The sequence below is a fragment of the Mus musculus genome, chromosome 6 (assembly GCF_000001635.26).
Source record: "Mus musculus strain C57BL/6J chromosome 6, GRCm38.p6 C57BL/6J".
Classification (NCBI taxonomy): Eukaryota; Metazoa; Chordata; class Mammalia; order Rodentia; family Muridae; genus Mus; species Mus musculus.
In genome coordinates, this window is record NC_000072.6 from 66,752,983 (window position 1) to 66,773,862 (window position 20,880).

General features: G+C 40.0%; 1 pseudogene; it reads right to left on the bottom strand.

Annotated features, from left to right (window-relative positions):
* On the bottom strand, positions 399-1,297 carry Vmn1r-ps24 (vomeronasal 1 receptor, pseudogene 24; annotated as a pseudogene).

Here is a 20,880-nt window from a genome sequence, read left to right on the forward strand (position 1 = left end):
AGTAGAGCAGGGGGCAAGCAGTGGAGAGGGGAACACGGGAGGGAATAAAAAAGCAGGCTGAACAAGCCAGTAATCAACATCCCTCCGCCGGCCTCTCTTTCAGTGCCAGTCCTGACTTTTCTCAGTGATAGAGTGTGACCTGGGAATTGTAAACTGAAATAAAACTAATGTAAACTTAAGAAAAAAAGAAAAATTTGTGTTTTAGGGAATAAAATTATTGGTGCTGCACCAGCATGGCACGTTACAACACTCTGTACTTCCAGATCCAGGAGATCCCATGACCTCATCTGACGTTTGTGAATACCAGGAATGCACACATGCATACATGCCAGGCCAAAACTAATACATATGAATAAAATAAGCAAATTCTTTTCTAAATAAGAGAAAAATTACACTTTTTAAAAAATCTGGTGGCATATTTTTTGCATAATGCTTATTCGGTTATCAGAACTGATTTGTATCAAAGGAGTAATTGTGGGATAGGGATTTATCACAAACTTCTGAACAGTAAGTATGACTGGGTCATACATCCATAACAGGACTGAGGAGGATGAGATGATGAAGTCCACCCAGTACATGACCACATAGGAAAACACCAGCAGCAAGATGGTCTGGGTGGCCCTTTTCTCAGGGGATGCTCTCAATTGGCTTTTGCTATGAAGATGCTTGCATTGCCTCTGATGTCTGAACAAGATAATCACCATGTATGTGCTTGTGCTCAGCATGACTCCTACAAGAAACACATCTCTTAAGGTTGTCATGGTTAAAATCAGTCCCCTGATGATGTAGTTCATGGGGAAGAGTGAGCAGTATTTAGTGACCTTCAACTGGTTGGTCTCACTCATGTTGGTATAAGCATCAGTATAGAAGATCCTGTTAATGCTGAATGACAAATTGAAAGATCAAAAATAGAAGAAAGAATAGATCATGTATTTTTTTTAGTTTATGTTTAAATTTTGCCAACAAAGAGGTATCGGGACTGATCGTCACAGCCTGGAACACATGCAGGAGGTAGGTGATGCAGATAGAGAGACCTCTCATCACCCTATTTAAGTAAGAAGTTGCCTTACATATGATGCCATTCTCTATGTTCAGTAAGTCAAATATCTCTGTAGTAAAAATATCCCATCCAGTGATGACCATAATTATGTGAATGAAGGTCAATTGACAGGAGATCAAGTACATGGGCTTAAATCTGTGACATAGGATTATGATAGTGTAGAAAAAAAAGAAGAAATATATTGGCTAGGGTTCCAAGTCCAGCTTGGACATAAGAGACATTACTTAACAAAAACATAATCGGAAAGTGTATTCATAATAAGAACATAGAGGAGGTATATACCACATATCTGAAGAAAATATTAGATACATCAAAGATGATACTCTGGTTGGTATATCTACACAGTTATTCTTTTTAGCTACTTATACTTTTTTTAATTGGATATTTTATTTCCTTACATTTCAAATGTTATCCCCTTTCCCTGTTTCCCCTCAAGAAACTCCATATCTCATATCCTCCCTCTCATTGCTTCTATGAGGGTACTCTTCAATATACCCACCCATTCCCAACTCCCAGCCCTGGCATTACCCTACATTGAGGCATCGATTAGCTACATATTTTTGATTACTCTCTCTAACTTTTGATGTTCCATACTGGACATCATTTTCTACATTGCTATATATCTCTCTATGTATCTCCTCTCTGAATAGAGAGGTATAGAAAACGCATGCATTCCCAGTCACATCTATATAGAATGCACATTCTGTGTGCCAGTATTACACCTGGGCCTCATTCCTTAGAATCCAGTTCTATTGATCACTTCATCTTGTAGTTAACACCTAAAAATATAGTGAGGAGCACACAACATAAACTATATTTGTACAAACGAACAAAAACTATGCTAAGCTGGGGAAAAAAATCACAAAAGAAATAAAAAAAATCACATCAGTCTCATATTCCATAACTTTGCTATGTCCCATTTTGCAACTCTCCATGTCATGATTAATACTTCTAAAGGAATCACAATGATAATTCATAATAATCCCACTGTTTTACTCAGCAAAATATCTTTCTCGATTCATCTGTTTTTATGTTCCTTTTTCCAAGAGATCTTACATCTCTAGGATTCGGAATTAAAGACAAAGATACAGCTGGAGACCATTAGTGTACCTCCACGCCTATTAAATGTTTAAACATTAGCTGTGTTTATAAATGGAGTTAAATGAACTCAGTTTAGTTCTCATCCCATTTAAACCTTTTAAACTCTACTTCAGGTCTGAAGAACTAACTGCCAGCCCAACACAAACACTAGATTTCTTTTCTTTTAAGGGGGGAGGAGAGGTAGTTCATTAACTGTATGATTCCTGATGGATTTTCAGCCATCACTATTGTTATGTTACCTATCACTGCCTTCTGCATGTGTCTCCCACGTACTTTTGTAAGGATCCCCCATCCACTTTCCCATTCCCCCACCAGAGCAAGTATGTTCTGCTATGTTATGTTACCTTGCTCCCAGCATCTCCTGTATTTATGTCTCCCTCCTTCCCTAAGGAGGCCTCATTTACATTTCTCTTTTCAGACCCCTGTATCCTACAATTCCCCCTTTACCCTCTTCCCACATTTCCCTCTCTTGTCCTCCCTCAAGTGCCCCTTTTCTCCCATTTCCATGACCAGAAGACTTTCTTCTATTGCTTGTCCACTCTCCACACCTATCCTGACAAGGGTTCTGTTTTATTTGACAGAACATGTGATGCTAAACAAAAACAATTTTCAAAACATTATGATAAACATGAACTCACCAAAGATTACCAAATAGTGACTCTGTTATTCTTTTTAAAATATATTCCTTCTCATGAAAACAATGTTTCCAGTGTTATTTTACAATATCAGCACCCACACACTTTTTACAATTTATCTCAGCAGTCTTACATTTGGTGCCTATGTTAGGTATTTCTCCTGTTTGCCAGTGTCATTATTTTATCAAATTAATTCAGTACATTAAAATCAGCTTGTGATAGAGAAATAGAAAACGACTACACTCAGATTCTTGTGTAAGAAAGAGTGCATACAATTATATGTTGAAGCCGGGCAGTGGTGGCACATGCCTTTAATCCCAGCACTCAGGAGACAGAGGCAGGCGGATCTATGAATTCGAAGGCAGCCTGGTCTACAGAGTGAGCTCCAGGACAGCCAGGGCTATACAGAGAAACCCTGTCTCAAAAAACAAAACAAAAAAAAAAAGAAAAAACAATTATACGTTCAAGTTCACTATTATACTCCACATATACAACATAATGGATGCACGTATGTGTGGAAATATTGCAGACGTTAGTGATGAGATCTCTCTAAAATCTCACCAGGAGTATACAGCCGTATGTCATATATTTTGTATTTACAGGATTGATACTTAATCTAGTTAAGGAATTGATTAATTTTAATTGCCAGAGCCAAACATCTGATTCTGCACTGGCATAAATTTACTGTATCTGCACATTGATGTTCAGTTTTTAAAAGCTCCAGGACAGGAGCTGAAGAGATATCTCAGTTTTAAGAGAACTTTTTGCTCTTGTGGAGAGGCTGGATTTGATTATCCCAGCAATGACCTGGTGGCCCATATCTATCTAGAAATCTATTTCCGGGGCATCCATTGTGTTCTGATTCAGGCACACACAGACATGCATGTAAGAAACACACACACACACACACACACACACACACACACACACACATATATATATATATATACATACACAAAAAAAAAAACAAAATCTCCAGGATAATATTTAATTCAAGTCTTGGCATCCAAACTGTAAGAACTGTAGTCCAATTCCAACTTTAAAGTTGCAAATGGTCAAAAATATATGTATAATATTTGTTATTAATTATTCATCTATAATTTATAAGTATGTGGCATTGTTATAAGCCAAATAAGGTTGGTAATGTAATAAGATAAAAGAGAGTAATCTGAAATTATTTTTTCTTATCCCAATGTTATGCACTTCCACCTTTCTACTTTATATCCACCGCTTTATAAATGTTTATCACATATAGGAAATGATGCATCTTTTAATTCATCAAGTGGCATCTTACTCGATGGCTCACTGCACCAGTAAAACACCATGGCTACAAACTTAGCTGTTAACATATGCATGCACTAAGAAAAGTCATATCTAAGCAGTCTGCACACTCTAGGCACACTCTTAACTGAGACCTACAGGTCCTCGACTCAGACGATTCTTTGCTCTTTTATTCTCTGCTTTTGCAGGCTTGACTGTGCAATATAGCTCAGAATGTTTTCAAATTTATGTTCCTTTTATTTCTTCTTCCTGAGTGCTGAAGCTACTTGAATTCACACAAATCTGAGTTGTTTACTTTAAATTTTAAGTATTTAGCAGACAATTTTATTTGATGACACTGAAAGTTCTGTAACTGAAGAGTCACAAGATTTATACTAATATAAAGCTAACCAGAAAGTCATAGAATAAAAGAAAGATCACAGATAGTGTCTGCAAAGTAATACAGTGTTAAGAAGAGTTGAGCCCATTGTGATAAATTGGACACTCACTAACCTTGCAGTCTGTAGTAGTGTGCAGGTCTGGGCTGCTCAGGCCAGTGTGAAAACACTGCAGCTGATTCAGAGCAGACACTGGAAGTATAGTTGTCACTGTTTCTGGCTTTCCCATTAGTGTACATTGAGAAATTGAATTGTAAGTAATAAAACCCAAAGTGTGTCCATCAACATTCGTAGTAGTAGAGAAGCCATCATCCTTGAATTGACACAGAAGAAAAGCAACTGAAAGCATCTGTCAAAGAGACCTGAAACAAAAAACACCAAGAGATATTCTCTCCATAGCACTACATTCTTCCGAGAAAAACTATTTCACCCCTTCATTATATCAGTATTTCATTGTAGAACAGTCTGGTTTTATCAGTTTCTGGTGATCTTTGCCTTCTGCTTTGTGGGAATTTAATAAGATAAAGAACATACAACTATACTACATAAAAGGTTTCATTACCATTTTAAGGTTTACCATATTTAGTGAGTAATAACCAAAAAGCTGTGTGACTGCTCAGAGAGAACCTGAAGTGAGTATGTGACAAGATAGATGGTGTTGGCTGATGTGATGTGCACTGTGAGCAGCAGGAATAATTCTTCAGAACGCTCCGGAGATGAAGACCTTAGCCACCAAAGCTAGTTCCATGGAATCTTTCTAAAATATAGACAGCATGAAAAATCCTGAACACGTATTAATTGGGTGTTAACTCATTGCTATTACCTGATCCTCATAAATAACTTAAATGCATGAATTATTTTGGAAATTGAGTTTAGTGCAAGCACACGAAGCTGAGTAGAATATTACAGTCTCACATTTACAAGCCAGTTCCACTGAGATGAAGCAGCAGCAATAGAAGTGCTGCTGCAGACACTCTGGGAAGCAATCAAACCCAGACCTTCATCACAAGCTGCATAATGTAAGTTTGGGAAAGATATGAAAAAGTTCACTCGATAGTGTGGTGTGTGTGTGTGTGTGTGTGTGTGTGTGTGTGTGTGTGTGTGTGTTGGTGTGTATTGGTGTGGGTGGGTGGGTGTATGTCTGTGTGTTTGTGTGATATTATTGGACTACTGGGCATAAGATAGAGGAATAGCATACTGTATGCCAGCACTGCTACCATGAATAACTATTAATCACTTGAGTGAAAAACTGAGTTACATAAAATATTTTTGTTAAATAAAATGATCATTAAGGAAAATAGAGAGTGTGTCATCTATTTTCCGGTTGATTTCATCAGATCTTAGGGCCTTCCTAGTTTACTAGTGCAGACTTTTTAAGAGTAAATTCTTCAAACAAACTGAAAATTCTGTAATGCTTATTAGCATAAACTCATACTTATATCAGTTGTTTTTTGTGGTGTTGATACTCTTTGGCCAGTGAATAAATGAAAGTTATTGGCATTATTTTGTTCCATTTATTGGCAATAATGTCATAGCTCTACATTATATGTTTACTTCTTTGATTTTGTTGTATTTTTGTGTGTGAGAGAGACAGGTTCTCACTTTCTAATCAAAGTAATGACGCTCTTGCCTTAGCTTTGAAGGTGCTGGGATCATAGGAGTGTGACAACTGCCTTCATTTATTGTTTTATTCTCATATATATTATACATTATATATTAGTAAGTGACTGCTCTAGCAAAATAAAAATTAATTTGAGATAATCACCAGCTAAACATGATTTTAATTGGTATTTTTGTGAATATGTATTTTATCATGACATTGTAGTTTCTAGCTATTAGAGGAAGCATTGCTGATTTTGAATTTAAATATTTTTATACTATTTGACAATTGCAAATATTCTCACAGCTAATGGAAAACTTACTCTATTACATCAATACCAATAATACAAAGTTTGATTTAGAACACTGAAATATTAAAACTAAATTTATTTAATTAAGATAATCCGACTCTTACTAAAATCTGCAAGCTTACATTTATGGAAGAATAACTTTTCAAGGATTTAATAAATAAGTAAGATGAGATTTCCAGATACTTTGGAAATACCCAGAATAGATCTAAGAGAGGCTTTCCTATCTTTACCCACTGTTCTGCTAGACCCCCATACTTTCCACAACAACCCCTTTGCCTGACATGTATCCTGAAACAATATTAGGTGAAATCTATGTTGTTTATAAATCGTTACACTGATACTTCTATGTCTATAAGAATCTGTTCTGTTTGCTTGCTTATGCTAGAGAATGGCTCAAAAGTAAAATTCTAAATAGAGTATTCTCTAAACTTTTATTACAGAATCCTGTTCCTATTCTACCACCTACTTGCAGCTCTCCCTATTAATGAAAGGAAAAAGACACACTCACCAGCTGGGCCTTTGACGAACATCCTTACAGAATGAGGCCCTAAGAAGTAGTTATAAGGAAGGAATGTCATCAGCTCATCTCCCTCTAGACCCATAGTTACGATGTCATCTGAAGAAGGCAGTTCTGACCTTGAGGTTGTTACAAAGTGGCACCATCAAATGGAAAAGTGAACTTCCCTACTTCCAGGAGAACAGTAGAGTAGAAACAGCTGAGCTCTGGCTTTCCCATGTGTGAGCTATTCTCTCCAAGGCATATCTGTCTGTGTGGATTAACTGATCTCAGTGTTTGTGAACATAACAAAACAAACAATGATAACATTTCCTTTAACAGAAGTACAAAGACATTTCAGATTCCCCAAGGTGTGCTTCCTGCTTGCAAAACATTCCCGGTAGCCTCCATACTTCAGGTTCTCATCTAGAAATTAATAACACTAATGCTAAAATTACAAAACCATCACCCCCTCCAAACACACTTAGGAAAAGTTATCTTTCTTACAGAGAACACAGTGGTGAAGTAATGCAACTGTATTGTCAGGAGAAATGGGCTGTGGGCTGGGATGTAGGTCAGTAGGTAGAATGCATGCCTCTGTACGCAAAAAGGATGAATATCTGCTGGAAACCCAGCACCACATACCAGTAACTATTGTATGTATTACCACACATAGTAATGTACACATATGTAATTACTACAGTCAGGAAGTAGTGGTGGGAGGATCAGATATTCAAGACTGTCCTTTGCTACATGTTCAGTTTGATGCTTCTGGCAGATCATGCTGCATTTCCCCATCAGGAGGAATACAAAACTTCCCTCCTCCACAGTATAGACAAAAGTCTCCAGGCTCCTGTTATGCACTGTTCTTCCATGCCTACTCCTTGGCCAACTCTGGTGATTGTATTTACAGGATACTTTATATCACATACGCAGATAAAGAAGGAACTGACAAATGTCTTTTGGTGTTGACACATAACTGTCAGTAACTCCTTTTTTATACTTTATAATAAGGTTACTTCACCTATAATTATGACTGCCACCTCAGTTACTCTCTTAATTCAAATTCATCCTATGTTTCAATGGTGACATTTCGGCAGACACGATGGACCAATGAGACAAAAGCGTCCTTCACCAAGTCTCATCACAGGCATTCAATCCCAAGGACCCACATAGTAAAAGGAGAGAATATCCACAGGTGGCATGAAAAGTGCAATGAGCCCTTCAGGTCTGCGCCAGCTTCGGGTCACCTTGGACACAAACTCGGCTGATGGTCCCACGGTCCCCAGAGGACTCTCCATGCAATCTTAGGATCACTCGTGAGTGGAAGACAACTTCTGTTCCAATCCAAACCCACAGGACCTGAGACAGCATTAGGGAAGCAGAATGCTGGACTGACCAGGGGCACAAGTCCCTTCTGGTCTGCGTGAGCACGGATCGGCAGGCACTCCCACTCCTAGAGGATTCTCCCCACGATCTTAGGATCACTGGTAAGCGGAACACAACATCAGTTCCAATCCACTTGTGACAGGCCTGTGACAGAAGGAACACGGACATCTGAGCCCTTCCTGACCACAGGCTCAAGTTCTTTTTGATCAGTTCTGTTTTACCTTGGTTTCGAAAAGACCAGACAGCTCCACAGTCCTCAAAAAAGACACCACTTCCAGGCACTGAAACATGCCCAGGATCTTAGGAAAACAGGATCCCAGGATAGATAGAACTTTGCACTAAACCGATCTGGTCCTGGGTTTTTTTGGTTGGGAGACTATTAATGACTGCTTCTATTTCTTTAGGTGATATGGGACTGTTTAGATCATTAATCTGATCCTGATTTAACATTGATATGTAGTATCTGTCTAGGAATTGTCCATTTCATCCAGGTTTTCCATTTTTGTTGAGTATAGCCTTTTGTAGAAGAATCTGATGGTGTTTTGGATTTCCTCAGGACCTGTTCTTATGTCTCCCTTTTCATTTCTTATTTGTTAATTAGGATGCTGTCCCTGTGCCCTCTAGTGAGTCTGGCTAAGGGTTTATCTATCTTGTTGATTTTCTCAAAGAAACAGCTCCTGGTTTGGTTGACTCTTTGAATAGTTCTTTCTGTTTCCACGTGGTTGATTTCAGCCCTGAGTTTGATTACTTCCTGCCATCTACTACTCTTGGGTGAATTTGCTTCCTTTTGTTCTAGAACTTTTACATGTGCTGTCAAGCTGCTAGTGTATGCTCTGTCTAGTTTCATTTTGGAGGCACTCAGAGCTATGAGTTTCCTCTTAGGACTGCTTTCATTGTGTCCCATAAGTTTGGGTATGTTGTGGCTTCATTTTCATTAAACTTAAAAAGTCTTTAATTTCTTTCTTTATTTCTTCCTTGACCAAGGTATCATTGAGAAGAGTGTTCTTCAGTTTCCTGGCTTTGTATTATTTATGTTGTTATTGAAGATCAGTCTTTTTTTTTTGGTTTGGTTTTTTCGAGACAGGGTTTCTCTGTATAGCCCTGGCTTCCTGGAACTCACTTTGTAGACCAGGCTGGCCTTGAACTCAGAAATCCTCCTGCCTCTGCCTCCCAAGTGCTGGGATTAAAGGCATGCACCACCACCGCCCGGCGAAGATCAGTCTTACTCTGTACTGATCTGAAAGGATGCATGGGAAATTTTCAATATTTTTGTATCTGTTGAGGCCTGTTTTGTGACCAATGATATGGTCAGTTTTGAAAAAGGTACCATGAGGTGCTGAGAAGAAAATATATATCCTTTTGTTATAGGATAAAATGTTCTGTAGATATCTGTTAAATCCATTTGTTTCATAAGTTCTGTTAGTTTCCATGTGTATCTGTTTAGTTTCCTTTTCCAGGATCTATCCATTGATAAGAGTGACGTGTTGAAGTGTCTCACTATTATTGTGTGAGATGCAATGTGTGCTTTGAGCTTTTCTAAAGTTTCTTTAATTAATGTGGCTGCCCTTGCATTTAGAGCATAGATATTCAGAATTGATAGTTCCTCTTGGAAGATTTTACCTTTGATGAGTATGAAGTGCCCCTGCTTGTCTTTTTTGATAATTTTGGGTTGAAAGTCAATTTTATTCTATATTAGAATGGCTTCTCCAGCTTGTTTCTTCAGACCATTTGCTTGGAAAATTGTTTTCCAGCATTTCACTCTGAGGCAGTGTCTGTCTTTTTCCCTGAGGTGGGTTTCCTATAAGCAGCAAAATGTTGAGTCCAGTTTGTGTAGCCAGTCTGTTAGTCTGTTTTTTTATTGGGGAATTTTGTGCATTGATGTTGAGATATTAAAGAAAGGTAATTGTTGCTTCCTGTTATTTTTGTTGTTGGAGTTTGGATTCTGTTCTTGTGGCTGTCTTCTTTTAGGTTTGTTGAAGAATTACTTTCTTGCTTTTTCTAGGATGTGATTTCTGTCCTTGTGTTGGTGTTTTCCCTTTATTATCCTTTGAAGGGCTGGATTCATAGAAAGGTATTGTGTGAATTTGGTTTTGTCACAGAATACTTGGGTTTCCCCATCTATGGTAATTGAGAGTTCTGCTGGGTATAGTAGCATGGGCTGATATTTGTGTTCTCTTAGGGTCTGTATAACATCTGTCCAGGATCTTCTGGCTTTCATAGTCTCTGGTGAGAAGTCTGGTGTAGTTCTAATAGGCCTGCCTTTATATGTTACTTGACCTTTTTCCCTTACTGCTTCTAGTATTCTGTCTTTATTGTTGTTGCATTTTTGCATTTGTTGTTATGATTATTATGTGTCGGGAGGAATTTATTTTCTGGTCCAGTCTATTTGGAGTTCTGTAGGCTTCTTGTATGTTCATGGGCATCTCTTTCTTTAGGTATGGGAAGTTTTCCTTTATAATTTTGTTGAAGATATTTGCTGGCCCTTTAAGTTGAAAATCTTCATTCTCATCTACTCCTATTATCCGTAGGTTTTGTCTTATTGTGTCCTGGATTTTTGGATGTTTTGAGTTAGGATCTTTTTGCCTTTTGCATTTTCTTTGATTGTTGTGTCCACATTCTCTAAGGAATCTTCTGCACCTGAGATTCTCTCTTCCATCTCTTGTTCTGTTGCTGATGCTTGCATCTATGGTTCATGATCTTTTCTAGGGTTTCTACCTCCAGAGTTGTCTCCCTTTGGTTTTTCTTTATTCTTTCTACTTCCCTTTTTAGATCTTGGATGGTTTTGTACAATTTCATCACCTGTTTGGTTGTGTTTTCCTGTAATTCTTTAAGGGATTTTTGTGTTTCTTCTTTAAGGGCTTCTACTTGTTTAGAAGTGTTTTCCTGTATTTCTTTAAGTGAGTTATTAATTTTTCTTCTTAAAATCTTCTACAAGCATCATGAGATAAGATTTTAAATACAAATCTTGCCTTATGGGTGTGTTGGGGTATCCTGGACTCACTCGGGTGGGAGTGCTGGGTTCTGATGATGGTGAGTGGTCTTTATTTCTGTTAGTAAGATTCTTACATTTGCCTTTCGCCATCTGGTAATCTCTGGCATTAGTTGTTATAGCTCTCTCTGGCTGGAGCTTGTTCCTCCTTTCATTCTGTTAGCCTTTGTCAGCAATCCTGGGAGTCCAACTCTCTCCTAAGTCTCAGTGGTCAGCATTCTCTCTGCAGGCAATCTCTCATCTTGCAGGGAAGATGTACAGAGGTCTGTGCTCAGATCTGCCTCCTGGCTGAAGATGATGGCCCGAAACTGGGCCTGTCCCAGAAGCTATCTTGCTTCTGCAGTCCACACACTCTCCTGTGCAGGCTGGTCTCTGAGGGATCCGAGATACAAGATGGCTCTCTCACCTGCTCCGGATGTCAGAGCCCTCCCAGGTGGCCACCTCTGCCCTGTCTAGGAAGGTGTGCTGATGTCTGGAGCTCATATCTGCTTCCTGGCTGAAAATGAAGGCCCCAAACAGGGCTTGTCCAAGAAGCTATTTTGCTTCTTCAGTCCTCTGTTGAGGGACATCTGGTTTCTTTCCAGCTTCTGGCTATTATAAATAAGGCTGCTATGAATATAGTGGGGCATGTGTCCTTATTACCAGTTGGAACATCTTCTGGGTATATGCTGGATCTTCTGGTATTACCTTGTCCAATTTCCTGAGGAACCACCAAACTGATTTCCAGAGTCGTTGTACAAACTTGCAATCCCATCAGCAATGAAGGGGTGTTCCTCTTTCTCCACATCCTTGCCAGCCTCTGCTGTCACCTAAATTTTTGATCTTAGCCATTCTGACTGGTGTGAGGTGGAATCTCAGGGTTGTTCTGATTTGCCTTTCCCTGATGATTAAGAATGTTGAACATTTTTTCATGTGTTTCTCAGCCCTTCAATATTCCTCAGTTGAGAATTCTTTGTTTAGCTCTGTACCCCATTTTTAATATGGTTATTTGGTTTTATGGAGTCTAATCTCTTGAGTTCTTTGAATATATTGAATATTAGCTCTCTATCAGATGTAGCATTGGTAAAGATCTTTCCCAATCTGTTGGTTGCCATCTTGTCCTATTGACAGTGTCCTTTGCCTTAATGAAGCTTTGCCATTTTATGGGGTCCAATTTATCAATTCTTGATCTTAGAGCATAAGCTATTGGTTTTCTGTTCAGGAAATGTTCCCCTGTGTCCATGTGCTTTGAGGTTCTTCCCCACTTTCTTTTCTAATAGTTTCAGTGTAACTGGTTTTATGTGGAGGTCCTTGATAGTTTGGACTTGAAATTTTAATGAGGAGATAAGAATGGATCAATTTGATCTTGGGTCCCAGGTCCCTCAGAGACCAGTCTGCACAGGTCAGCTCATGGACTGCGAAGGGTGAGCAAGCAGACTGCAGAAGCTGCACAGCTTCTGGGACAGGCAGAAGTTATACAGCTTCTGGGGCAGACCCCTTTTGGACTCCAGACATCCAGCACCTTCCCCACCAGAGGAGAGGTGTCTGCCTGGGAGGTCTCTGACCACCAGAACAGGTGAGAGAGCCATCTTGTGTCCCGGGTCCCTCAGAGACTAGTCTGTGCAGGTGAGTGTGCAGACTACAGAGGCAACACATCTTCTGGGACAAGCCCTGTTTCAGGCCTTCATCTTCTGCCAGGAGGCAAGTCTGAATGCCAGATATCTGTACACCTTCCCTACAAGATGAGAGCTTGCCTGCAGAGAGTACTCTGACCACTGAGACTCAGGAGAAACCTAGACTCCCAGGTCTGCTGACAGAAGTTAACAGAATCACAGGAGGAACAAGCTCCAACCAGAGACAACTATAACAACTCCAGAGATTACCAGATGGCGAAAGGCAAATGTAAGAATCTTACTAACAGATCTTGGTCCGGGACCCGCCGAACTTAGGAAATTAGTCTGAACAGGTGAGAGGGTGCGCCAGAGAACCTGACAGCTTCTGGAACAGGCGGAAGCACAGAGGCGCTGAGGCAGCACCCTGTGTGGGCCAGGGACAGCCGGCCACCGTCCGGACCGGAGGACAGGTGCCCACCCGGCTGGGGAGGCGGCCTAAGCCACAGCAGCAGCGGTCGCCATCTTGGTCCGGGACCCGCCGAACTTAGGAAATTAGTCTGAACAGGTGAGAGGGTGCGCCAGAGAACCTGACAGCTTCTGGAACAGGCGGAAGCACAGAGGTGCTGAGGCAGCACCCTGTGTGGGCCGGGGACAGCCGGCCACCGTCCGGACCGGAGGACAGGTGCCCACCCGGCTGGGGAGGCGGCCTAAGCCACAGCAGCAGCGGTCGCCATCTTGGTCCCGGGACTCCAAGGAACTTAGGAATTTAGTCTGCTTAGGTGAGAGTCTGTACCACCTGGGAACTGCCAAAGCAACACAGTGTCTGAGAAAGGTCCTGTTTTGGGCCTTCTTCTTCGGCCAGGAGGAGGTCCAAATACAAGATATCTGCGCACCTTCCCTGTAAGAGAGCTTGCCAGCAGAGAGTGCTCTGAGCACTGAAACTCAGAGGAGAGAATCTGTCTCCCAGGTCTGCTGATAGAAGGTAACAGAATCACCAGAAGAACAATCTCTAAACAGAGTCAACTATAACTACTAACTCCAGAGATTACCAGATGGCAAAAGGTAAACGAAGGAATCTTACTAACAGGAACCAAGACCACTCACCATCACCAGAACCCAGCACACCCACTTCGCCCAGTCCAGGGAACCCCAACACACCTGAGAACCTAGACCTAGATTTAAAAGCATATCTCATGATGATGGTAGAGGACATCAAGAAGGACTTTAATAAATCACTTAAAGAAATACAGGAGAACACTGCTAAAGAGTTACAAGTCCTTAAAGAAAAACAGGAAAACACAATCAAACAGGTAGAAGTCCTTACAGAAAAAGAGGAAAAAACATACAAACAGGTGATGGAAATGAACAAAACCATACTAGACCTAAAAAGGGAAGTAGACACAATAAAGAAAACTCAAAGCGAGGCAACACTAGAGATAGAAACCCTAGGAAAGAAATCTGGAACCATAGATTTGAGCATCAGCAACAGAATACAAGAGATGGAAGAGAGAATCTCAGGTGCAGAAGATTCCATAGAGAACATCGGCACAACAATCAAAGAAAATGGAAAATGCAAAAAGATCCTAACTCAAAATATCCAGGAAATCCAGGACACAATAAGAAGACCAAACGTACGGATAATAGGAGTGGATGAGAATGAAGATTTTCAACTCAAAGGTCCAGCAAACATCTTCAACAAAATTATTGAAGAAAACTTCCCAAATCTAAAGAATGAGATACATATGAACATACAAGAAGCCTACAGAACTCCAAATAGACTGGACCAGAAAAGAAATTCCTCCCGACACATAATAATCAGAACATCAAATGCACTAAATAAAGATAGAATACTAAAAGCAGTAAGGGAAAAAGGTCAAGTAACATATAAAGGCAAGCCTATCAGAATTACACCAGATTTTTCACCAGAGACTATGAAAGCCAGAAGAGCCTGGACAGATGTTATACAGACACTAAGAGAACACAAACTGCAGCCCAGGCTACTATACCCAGCCAAACTCTCAATTATCATAGAGGGAGAAACCAAAATATTCCACGACAAAACCAAATTCACGCATTATCTCTCCACGAATCCAGCCCTTCAAAGGATAATAACAGAAAAAAACCAATACAAGAACGGGAACAACGCCCTAGAAAAAACAAGAAGGTAATCCCTCAACAAACCTAAAAGAAGACAGCCACAAGAACAGAATGCCACCTTTAACAACTAAAATAACAGGAAGCAACAATTACTTTTCCTTAATATCTCTTAACATCAATGGTCTCAACTCGCCAATAAAAAGACATAGACTAACAAACTGGCTACACAAACAAGACCCAACATTTTGCTGCTTACAGGAAACTCATCTCAGAGAAAAAGATAGACACTACCTCAGAATGAAAGGCTGGAAAACAATTTTCCAAGCAAATGGTATGAAGAAACAAGCAGGAGTAGCCATCCTAATATCTGATAAGATTGACTTCCAACCCAAAGTCATCAAAAAAGACAAGGAGGGACACTTCATTCTCATCAAAGGTAAAATCCTCCAAGAGGAACTCTCAATTCTGAATATCTATGCTCCAAATACAAGAGCAGCCACATTCACTAAAGAAACTTTAGTAAAGCTCAAAGCACACATTGCGCCTCACACAATAATAGTGGGAGACTTCAACACACCACTTTCACCAATGGACAGATCATGGAAACAGAAACTAAACAGGGACACACTGAAACTAACAGAAGTGATGAAACAAATGGATCTGACAGATATCTACAGAACATTTTATCCTAAAACAAAAGGATATACCTTCTTCTCAGCACCTCATGGTACCTTCTCCAAAATTGACCACATAATAGGTCACAAATCAGGCCTCAACAGATTCAAAAATATTGAAATTGTCCCATGTATCCTATCAGATCACCATGCACTAAGGCTGATCTTCAATAACAAAATAAATAACAGAAAGCCAACATTCACATGGAAACTGAACAACACTCTTCTCAATGATACCTTGGTCAAGGAAGGAATAAAGAAAGAAATTAAAGACTTTTTAGAGTTTAATGAAAATGAAGCCACAACGTACCCAAACCTTTGGGACACAATGAAAGCATTTCTAAGAGGGAAACTCATAGCTATGAGTGCCTTCAAGAAAAAACGGGAGAGAGCACATACTAGCAGCTTGACAACACATCTAAAAGCTCTAGAAAAAAAGGAAGCAAATTCACCCAAGAGGAGTAGACGGCAGGAAATAATCAAACTCAGGGGTGAAATCAACCAAGTGGAAACAAGAAGAACTATTCAAAGAATTAACCAAACGAGGAGTTGGTTCTATGAGAAAATCAACAAGATAGATAAACCCTTAGCTAGACTTACTAAAGGGCACAGGGACAAAATCCTAATTAACAAAATCAGAAATGAAAAGGGAGACATAACAACAGATCCTGAAGAAATCCAAAACACCATCAGATCCTTCTACAAAAGGCTATACTCAACAAAACTGGAAAACCTGGACGAAATGGACAAATTTCTGGACAGATACCAGGTACCAAAGTTGAATCAGGATCAAGTTGACCTTCTAAACAGTCCCATATCCCCTAAAGAAATAGAAGCAGTTATTAATAGTCTCCCAGCCAAAAAAAGCCCAGGACCAGACGGGTTTAGTGCAGAGTTCTATCAGACCTTCAAAGAAGATCTAACTCCAGTTCTGCACAAACTTTTTCACAAGATAGAAGTAGAAGGTATTCTACCCAACTCATTTTATGAAGCCACTATTACTCTGATACCTAAACCACAGAAAGATCCAACAAAGATAGAGAACTTCAGACCAATTTCTCTTATGAACATCGATGCAAAAATCCTTAATAAAATTCTCGCTAACCGAATCCAAGAACACATTAAAGCAATCATCCATCCTGACCAAGTAGGTTTTATTCCAGGGATGCAGGGATGGTTTAATATACGGAAATCCATCAATGTAATCCATTATATAAACAAACTCAAAGACAAAAACCACATGATCATCTCGTTAGATGCAGAAAAAGCATTTGACAAGATCCAACACCCATTCATGATAAAAGTTCTGGAAAGATCAGGAATTCAAGGCCAATACCTAAACATGATAAAAGCAATCTACAGCAAACCAGTAGCCAACATCAAAGTAAATGGAGAGAAGCTGGAAGCAATCCCACTAAAATCAGGGACTAGACAAGGCTGCCCACTTTCTCCCTACCTTTTCAACATAGTACTTGAAGTATTAGCCAGAGCAGTTCGACAACAAAAGGAGATCAAGGGGATACAAATTGGAAAAGAGGAAGTCAAAATATCACTTTTTGCAGATGATATGATAGTATATATAAGTGACCCTAAAAATTCCAACAGAGAACTCCTAAACCTGATAAACAGCTTCGGTGAAGTAGCTGGATATAAAATTAACTCAAACAAGTCAATGGCCTTTCTCTACACAAAGAATAAACAGGCTGAGAAAGAAATTAGGGAAACAACACCCTTCTCAATAGCCACAAATAATATAAAATATCTCGGCGTGACTCTAACGAAGGAAGTGAAAGATCTGTATGATAAAAACTTCAAGTCCCTGAAGAAAGAAATTAAAGAAGATCTCAGAAGATGGAAAGATCTCCCATGCTCATGGATTGGCAGGACCAACATTGTAAAAATGGCTATCTTGCCAAAAGCAATCTACAGATTCAATGCAATCCCCATCAAAATTCCAACTCAATTCTTCAACGAATTAGAAGGAGCAATTTGCAAATTCATCTGGAATAACAAAAAACCGAGGATAGCAAAAACTCTTCTCAAGGATAAAAGAACCTCTGGTGGAATCACCATGCCTGACCTAAAGCTTTACTACAGAGCAATTGTGATAAAAACTGCATGGTACTGGTATAGAGACAGACAAGTGGACCAATGGAATAGAATTGAAGACCCAGAAATGAACCCACACACCTATGGTCACTTGATCTTCGACAAGGGAGCCAAAACCATCCAGTGGAAGAAAGACAGCATTTTCAACAATTGGTGCTGGCACAACTGGTTGTTATCATGTAGAAGAATGCGAATCGATCCATACTTATCTCCTTGTACTAAGGTCAAATCTAAGTGGATCAAGGAACTTCACATAAAACCAGAGACACTGAAACTTATAGAGGAGAAAGTGGGGAAAAGCCTTGAAGATATGGGCACAGGGGAAAAATTCCTGAACAGAACAGCAATGGCTTGTGCTGTAAGATCGAGAATTGACAAATGGGACCTAATGAAACTCCAAAGTTTCTGCAAGGCAAAAGACACTGTCTATAAGACAAAAAGACCACCAACAGACTGGGAAAGGATCTTTACCTATCCTAAATCAGATAGGGGACTAATATCCAACATATATAAAGAACTCAAGAAGGTGGACCTCAGAAAATCAAATAACCCCCTTAAAAAATGGGGCTCAGAACTGAACAAAGAATTCTCACCTGAGGAATACCGAATGGCAGAGAAGCACCTGAAAAAATGTTCAACATCCTTAATCATCAGGGAAATGCAAATCAAAACAACCCTGAGATTCCACCTCACACCAGTGAGAATGGCTAAGATCAAAAATTCAGGTGACAGCAGATGCTGGCGAGGATGTGGAGAAAGAGGAACACTCCTCCATTGTTGGTGGGATTGCAGGCTTGTACAACCACTCTGGAAATCAGTCTGGCGGTTCCTCAGAAAATTGGACATAGTACTACCAGAGGATCCAGCAATACCTCTCCTGGGCATATATCCAGAAGAAGCCCCAACTGGTAAGAAGGACACATGCTCCACTATGTTCATAGCAGCCTTATTTATAATAGCCAGAAGCTGGAAAGAACCCAGATGCCCCTCAACAGAGGAATGGATACAGAAAATGTGGTACATCTACACAATGGAGTACTACTCAGCTATTAAAAAGAATGAATTTATGAAATTCCTAGCCAAATGGATGGACCTGGAGAGCATCATCCTGAGTGAGGTAACACAATCACAAAGGAACTCACACAATATGTACTCACTGATAAGTGGATACTAGCCCAAAACCTAGGATACCCACGATATAAGATACAATTTCCTAAACACATGAAACTCAAGAAAAATGAAGACTGAAGTGTGGACACTATGCCCCTCCTTAGAAGTGGGAACAAAACACCCATGGAAGTAGTTACAGAAACAAAGTATGGAGCTGAAATGAAAGGATGGACCATGTAGAGACTGCCATATCCAGGGATCCACCCCATAATCAGCTTCCAAATGCTGACACCATTGCATACACTAGCAAGATTTTACTGAAAGGACCCAGATATAGCTGTCTCTTGTGAGACTATGCCGGGGCCTAGCAAACACAGAAGTGGATGCTCACAGTCAGCTAATGGATGGATCACAGGGCTCCCAATGGAGGAGCTAGAGAAAGTACCCAAGGAGCTAAAGGGATCTTCAACCCTATAGGTGGAACAACATTATGAACTAACCAGTACCCCTGAGCTCTTGACTCTAGCTGCATATGTATCAAAAGATGGCCTAGTCGGCCATCACTGGAAAGAGAGGCCCATTGGACACGCAGACTTTGTGTGCCCCGGTACAGGGGAACGCCAGGGCCAAAGGGGGGGAGTGGGTGGGTAGGGGAGTGGGGGTGGGTGGGTAAGGGGGACTTTTGGTATAGCATTGGAAATGTAAATGAGCTAAATACCTAATAAAAAATGGAAAAAAAAAAAAAGAATCTTACTAACAGAAACCAAGACCACTCACCATCATCAGAAGCCAGCACTCCCACCGCAGCCAGTCCTGGATACCCCAACACATCCGAAAAGTAAGACTTGGGTTTAAAATCATATCTCACGATGCTGGTAGAGGACATCAAGAAGGGCTTTAATAACTCACTTAAAGAAATACAGGAGAACACTGCTAAAGAGGTAGAACTCCTTAAAGAATTACAGGAAAGCAAACAGGTGATTGGTTGAAGAACTGGGGTTGAATTACGGAAAAGATGGAAGAAGCTGAGGAGGAAGGCGACCCTGTAGGAGGACTAGCAGTCTCAATCCTCTACCCTGAAGATTTCTCAAACACTGGACCACCAACCAGGCAACATACACCAGATGATATGAGGCCCCCAACAAATATACAGCACAGGACTGCCTGGGTCTGGGTTCAGACAGAGAAGATGCACCTAGCCTTCAAGCCATAGGGAGTTTAGAGGACTGGTAAAGTGTCAGGGGTGGGGAGTGGGGACATCCTCGTATAGTTAGGGGTGCAGGGAGAAGGTATAAGATGTGGGATAAAATTCTGACTTTAAAAAATATCAATGAAGAAAGAGAGAGAGAAAGAAAGAAAGAAAGAAAGAAAGAAAGAAAGAAAGAAAGAAAGAAAGAAGGAAAAAAGAAAGGAAGGAAGGAAGGAAGGAAGGAAGGAAGGAAGGAAGAAATTAAAAAAAACAGAGAAAAGAAATAAAGTTTGGTTGGATGCTTTGGCTTGGGGAGCACTGCGCATCCATCCATCCAAATGTATATGTCGGTCTGTCTATACATATGTGCATAGGTATATCATTTTTATGTAGTATGCATGAATAGTCATGGAATTGATTGAGTTGACTCCAGTTAGAGTGTGGGTGTATGAATTATGCATATGTCTGTGCATATTTGACTAATATAAAGCACCTTAATTACTTTCCTTTCCTTTCTGTGTGGTTCACAAAGAGATACCAAGGGTAGCCAGAGAGGCTTCTGGCTGACTCACCAGAGAAAGGAGCACTAGCAATAAATCCTTTTACTTAATTTCCTGCTGCTAAACAGCATGTGTTAATCACCAGATATTAGTGTTTGTTAAAGCACAATTTTAAAGTTTTTCGTGCTTAAGGAAGCTCAGAACAGTAAGTTTCCCTAGTGTTTCTTTAAGCATGAAGAGTTAAACAAAGCACAGAGATATGTAAGGAGATAATGAAAGCACAGAGAAAAGAAGCCAGCAATTTTAAACAACAGAATAAGCAAGAACATTTTCAGGATTTTTTGGAACTTATCAGAGAGCATTCAGTATAG